Consider the following 6,691-nt stretch of genomic DNA (forward strand, 5'->3'; position numbering starts at 1 on the left):
TCCTCGTTCCATTCCCCCACCCTCTCCCTGTAACCCTGCACATTCTTCCTTTTCAGATAGCAGTCTAATTCCTTCTGAATGCTTCAGATGAATCTGCCTCCCCCACTCTCTCAGGCAGAGTATTCCAGACCCTAAACACTCACTGTGTGAAAAAGTTTTTCCTTCCAGTCTGCCTTGCTCCCAGTCTCAGGTTTCTCACTCACTCTCAGCATCACATATCAACACACACACACTGACCCTCTCACAGTGGGCGAGGGGCATTGAGCGAGTGAGCACCCTGAGAGTGAGACTGAGAGTGAGATGGACACACACACACTGACCCTCTCACAGTGGGCGAGAGGGAGTGAGCGAGGGAACACCCTGAGAGTGAGACTGAGAGTGAGATGGACACACACACACTGACCCTCTCACAGTGGGCGAGGGGGAGTGAGTGAGGGAACACCCTGAGAGTGAGAGTGAGATGGACACTTTTTTTTTGTAAAAATATACTTTATTCATAAAATATCTTCAACCACATTCCAAACCATTTCAAAAACAACATTACAAGGGTACAATCCAGGTTAAACTTTTACAAAATGTATCACCAGGTGCATCAGTACAAACAATATTACAATCATTTACAGCCTTTCATTTTGATCTGTACAGCCCGAGGGGCTCTAAACAGTTCCCAGTCTCTCGGTGCGCTGTGGTAGAAAGGTCTTAGACAGCGACCCTTCCCCATTGCGCCTTTGCGGCAGCTGCCCCAAGCTTTACTGCGTCCCTCAGCACGTAGTCCTGGACTTTGGATTGTGCCAGTCCGCAACAATCGGTCGGGGACAACTCTTTGTGCTGGAAGACCAACAAGTTTCGGGCAGACCAAAGCGCATCTTTCACCGAGTTGATGATCCTCCAGCTGCAGTTGATGTTTGTCTCGGTGTGTGTCCCTGGGAACAGCCCGTAGAGCACAGAGTCCTGTGTCACAGAACTGCTCGGGATGAACCTCGACAGCAACCACTGCATCTCTCTCCAGACTTTCTTTGCAAAGGCACAATCCACAAGGAGGTGAACAACGGTCTCTTCCCCACCACAGCCACCTCGAGGGCATCGTGCAGAGGGGGTGAGCCTCCTGGCGTGTAGGAAGGATCTGACGGGGAGGGCCTTTCTCACCACCAGCCAAGCTACGTCTTGGTGCTTGTTGGAAAGTTCTGGCGATGAGGCATTCTGCCAAATGACTTTGACAGTCTGCTCGGGGAACCATCCCACAGGGTCCACCCTCTCCTTATCCCTCAGGGCCTCTAGGACGTTACGTGCTGACCACTGCCTGATGGACTTGTGGTCAAAGGTGTTTTTCTGCATCAATTTTTCCACCAGGGACAGGTGGTACGGCACGGTCCAACTACTTGGAGCGTTCCGCGGCAGCGTGGCCAGACCCATCCTTCGCAACACCGGGGACAGGTAGAACCTCAGCACGTAGTGACACTTGGTGTTTGCGTACTGAGGGTCTACGCACCGCTTGATGCAGCCACACACAAAGGTGGCCATCAGTATGAGGGCGATGTTGGGCACGTTTTTTCCCCCTTTATCTAGAGGCTTGTACATCGCGTCCCTGCGGACACGATCCATTTTCGACCTCCAGATAAAGCGGAAGATGGCTCGAGTGATCGCCGTCGCGCAGGAGTCTGGAATGGGCCAGACCTGCGCCACGTACAGCAACAGCGAGAGTACCTCACACCTGATGACCAGGTTCTTACCCGCAATGGAGAGGGAGCGTCGCTCCCACATGCCCAGTTTCCTCTTCACCATAGCCACTCGCTCCTTCCAGTTTCTAACGCATGCCCCGGTCCCTCCGAACCATATCCCCAGCACCTTCAGGCCGTCAGCCCTGACAGTGAAGGGGACAAAGGATCGGTCAGCCCAGTTCCCAAAGAACATGGCCTCGCTCTTCCCACGATTTACCTTGGCTCCCGAGGCCAGTTCGAACTGGTCGCAGATGTGCATCAGTCTGCGCACCGACAGCGGATCCGAGCAGAAGACGGCGACGTCGTCCATGTACAGGGAGGCTTTTACCTGAGTGCCTCCACTGCCTGGGATCGTCACTCCTCTTATGCCCGGATCCTTCCTGATGGACTCGGCAAAGGGTTCTATGCAGCACACGAAAAGGACAGGCGAGAGAGGACAGCCCTGCCTGACTCCAGATTTAATCGGAAAGCTATCTGTTTCCCACCCATTGATTGAGACTGCGCTACTGATGTTAGTGTAGAGCAGTTGGATCCAATTTCGAATTCCCTCCCCAAACCCCATTTTGGAGAGCACATCCCCCATGTAGGTGTGCGATATTCTGTCAAAGGCCTTCTCCTGATCCAAGCTGATGAGGCAGGTATCCACACCCCTGTCCTGTACATAGGCAATCGTATCCCTGAGCAGCGCCAGGCTGTCAGAGATCTTCCTGCCTGGCACAGAGCAGGTCTGGTCAGGGTGAATCACCAATTCCAGAGCGGATTTGACCCGATTGGCGATGACCTTGGACAGAATCTTATAGTCCATATTCAACAGTGAAATGGGTCGCCAATTTCTAATTTCCTCCCTTTCCCCCTTGTGCTTGTAGATGAGGGTGATGATGCCTTTCCTCATGGATTCTGACATACTACCGGCCAGGAGCATACTCTCGTACACTCCTAGCAGGTCTAGGCCGATCAAGTCCCACAGAGCCGAATACAACTCCGCCGGCAAGCCGTCGCTTCCGGGAGTTTTACTCTTCTCGAAGGACTCGAGGGCCTTAGTCAGTTCATCAGGAGTTAGCGGTTTGTCTAGGCTCTCCCGCGTACTGTGGTCTAAGACCTCCGTGATAGAGGACAGGAAGGACTGGGAGGCCGTGCTGTCCGTGGGCTTCACGTCATACAGTCCGGCATAAAAGGATTTGCTGATCCTCAGAATGTCGGACCGTGATGACTTTACTGAGCCGTCTTCTTCCTTCAGGCTGCTGATCACAGAGCGCTCTCTGTGTACCTTTTGGAAGAAGAAACGTGAGCACGTCTCATCCTGCTCCACGGAGCGGACTCTGGAACGGAAGATGATCTTGGAGGCCTCCGAGGCAAAGTGCGAGGCTTGCTGGCCCTTCACCTCTTGGAGCTCCTCCTTGACATCGACCCCCATCGACTGCAGCCGGAGCAGATTCTGCATCTTTTTCTGGAGTCGGGACATTTCCCTCTGTTCCTTTCTAGCTTTCTGGGTGCCTTTGCGGATGAAAAACCTCTTGATGCTTCCCTTGATCACTTCCCACCAGTGTGTCAGGGACTCAAAGAGGGGTTTCACGGTTCTCCAACCTTTGTAATCCCTCTTGAGCTCCTCAATGTTCTCTGGGGTCAGCAGTTGCACATTTAGCTTCCATGCCCCCCTGCCCACCCTCAGGTCCTTCTCCAAGTGGCAGTCCGCCAGTAGGAGGCAGTGGTCAGAGAAGAACACCGGCTTGACCTCGGTGGATCTGACTGTGAATGCACGGGACACAAACAGGAAGTCTATCCTGGAACGAATGGACCCGTCTGGCCGCGACCAGGTGTATCTACGCTGCGCTCCGTCTGCAGGGTTGCTGAAGACGTCGTGCAGCTTGGCATCCTTAACTGTTTCCATCAGGGATCTGGACGTAGCGTCCAATCTGCTTCCGGCCCTGCCGGATCGTCCAGCCGCATCGATGATGCAGTTGAAGTCCCCGCCCAGAATGACCGGCCTGGAGGTCGCCAGCAGCAGTGGGAGCTGCTGAAAAACCTCCAGCCGCTCAGCCCCTTGTGCCGGGCCATACACGTTAATTAACCGGAGTGGAGCGTTCTTGTACATTACGTCTGCTACGAGGAGTCGCCCGCCCACCACCTCCTTGACCTCGGAGACGGTGAAGTTGCCTCCCCGCAGCAGAATACCCAGGCCGGAGGAACGAGAGTCGTTTCCGCCCGACCAGATCGATGGCCCGTGGGACCACCATCGTGACCATTGCCTGTAGGAGCTGAGGTGCGGTATCGCACACTCCTGCAGAAACAACAGGTCAGCTTTGACCTTGGCAAGGTAGTCCAAGGTCGCAACACATCGCGTAGTAGATTTAATGCTACGCACATTTATGGATACAATCTTTAAACCCATTTTAAAGCATTTATTCTCCTACCAAACCCACTGTCTCTAAGAGTCCGTGAGATGGACACACACACACTGACCCTCTCACAGTGGGCGAGGGGGAGTGAGCACCCTGAGAGTGAGATGGACACACACACACTGACCCTCACACTCTGGTCATTTTTACTATACTCTTTTTTTAAATTAACAATTTATTGCTGTGATATTGCTGTACTTCTGCTCAGCAGTTGTTTCTTTCCTTAAAACCTCAGCTTTTTTTTTGAAATTCAGTTTAATGTTGTGCCAAACCCTATCTTTCTGAAATGTGCTCATCAGTGAGAAAAATATGCAAATGTGCTCCCCCAGCCCCGCCTCCCCCAGCCCCACCCCCAGCCCCACCTCCTATAGAGAATTCTTGTCAAAAGGAAAAGTAATTCCTTATCTCTCAAATGAATTAGGTGAACCTATAGTTATACTTATGGATACAGGGGCTGCCCAAACTCTTTTGCTGTGGAAAGGCCTGACTTTTCCACCAGAATGTTCACTAAATGCTAAGGTTTTAGTGAATGGTATTGTCGGGGAGAATATACCCGTATCTTTGCATCTGGAGTGTGACCTAAAGCTTGGATTGGTAACAGTAGAAGTTGTTGATAGTTTGCCTGTAGACAGAGCTGACTTACTGATCGGAAATGATCTGGTCTGCGCAAAAGTAATAGCTTCTTCAGTAACTACAGAAAGATCATGTGCAGCCGAGGAGACAGCATTTGCAGGAAAAGGTTCCAGGAATTTTTCCTCTTTTTTTACTCATTCATGGGTTGTGGGCTTCGCTGGCTGGGCCAGTATTTATTACCCATCCCTAGTTCCCCTTGAGAAGGTGGTGTTGCGCTGCCTTCTTGAACCGCTGCTGTCCATGTGGTGTAGGTACACCCACAGTGCTGTTAGGGAGAGATTTCCAGGGGTTTTGACCCAGCGACAGTGAAGGAACGGCGATATATTTCCAAGTCAGGATGGTGAGTGACTTGGAGGGAAACTTCCAGGTGGTGGTGTTCCCAACTATCTGCTGCCCTTGTCCCTCTAGATGGTAGTGGTCGTGGGTTTGGAAGGTGCTGTTGAAGGAGCCTTGGTGAATTTCTGCAGTGCATCTTGTAGATGGTACACACTGCTGCTACTGTGCGTCAGTGGTGGAGGGAGTGAATGTTTGTGGATATGGTGCCAATCAAGCGGGCTGCTTTGTCCTGGATGGTGTCAAGGTTCTCGAGTGTTGTTGGAGCTGCATTCATCCAGGGAAGTGAGGAGTATTCCAGCACAGTCTTGTAGATGGTGGACAGGCTTTGGGGAGTTGTGTAGTGACCCGAGCAATGGCTAAACAATTTCCATCATCAGAGGTAAAATTGGCACCACAAACAAATATTTGAAACTCTCTTTGGGGATTTGGAGAATCTGAAGGAAGTGTTCAGTAGGTCGTCTCTGATTGAGGCTCAGCAAGCTGACCCAGAGTGAAGGAAAGTGGCACAATCAGCTCATACGGAAGCTGGAGCAGAAGGACTTCCGGAATGCTAATATACTACCACCAGAGAAACAGGCTCAGGTGAAAACAGAGATCCAATACATGTTAGAAAATCACCTCAGTGAACCCAGCCAAAGCAGCTGCAGTTCCCCAGTCGTGTTAGTGCCTGAATAGATGGTTCGACCAGATTCTGCACAGTCTACAGGAAAGTCAAAGCAATAACAAAAGCAGATTGCTATCCAATTCCTTTGTTGGGAGACTGTGTTGACAGAGCTGGCAGTGCCATGTTTCTTACCAAAATAGATTTGCTGAAGGAATATTGGCAAGTTCCCTTAACACCCCGAGCCAAAGAAATATCAGCCTTTGTCACACCAGACAGTCTTTTCCAATACCGAGTAATGCCATTGCGGCTAAAAAGAAACACCCCAGCAACTTTTCAGAGACTAATGAACCGAGTGCTGGCCGGTGTTCCTAACTGCGTGCCTTATCTTGATGATGTACTGATATATATATTGACACTTGGAAAGACCACTTAAAACAAGCGGAAGCCCTGTTTCAATAACAACAGTCAGCTGATTTGGTAAATAAACTTTGCCAAAAGTGGGTTTGTGAAAGCACCAGGTAACATTGGGCATATAGTAGAGAAAGCACAGGTGCTGCCAAGAACAGCAAAAGTGCCGGCATTGGTGGATTTCCCTGCCCCTAAAACTAAACAGGAGATCATGAGGTTTTTGGGGACGTGTGGGTTTTACTGCAAATTTGTACCAAATTTCAGCACTATGGTGCTCTGTCGATGGTTTTGCTACAAAAGAAAGCCAAGGTAGTGTGGACAGGGGAGTGTCAAGCACCTTTTGGAAGGCTGAAAGCTATTTTGATCAATGAACCAGTGTTGACTGCTCCAAATTTCACTAAACACTTCAAAGTAGCAATTGATGCTAGTGACCTGGGGTAGGTGCAATCCTGTCACAACAAGATGAATCAAGTGTAGAAAGGCCAGTCAAGCTGAATCGACACCAAAAAAAGATACTCCGCAGTGGAAAAGGGAACCCTGGGTTTGCTATTTGCTCTTAAACATTTTGACGTGTATTGTCTGCCATGGATACAGGG

This window comes from Cetorhinus maximus, chromosome 6 (assembly GCF_964194155.1).
Source record: "Cetorhinus maximus chromosome 6, sCetMax3.hap1.1, whole genome shotgun sequence".
Lineage (NCBI taxonomy): Eukaryota > Metazoa > Chordata > Chondrichthyes > Lamniformes > Cetorhinidae > Cetorhinus > Cetorhinus maximus.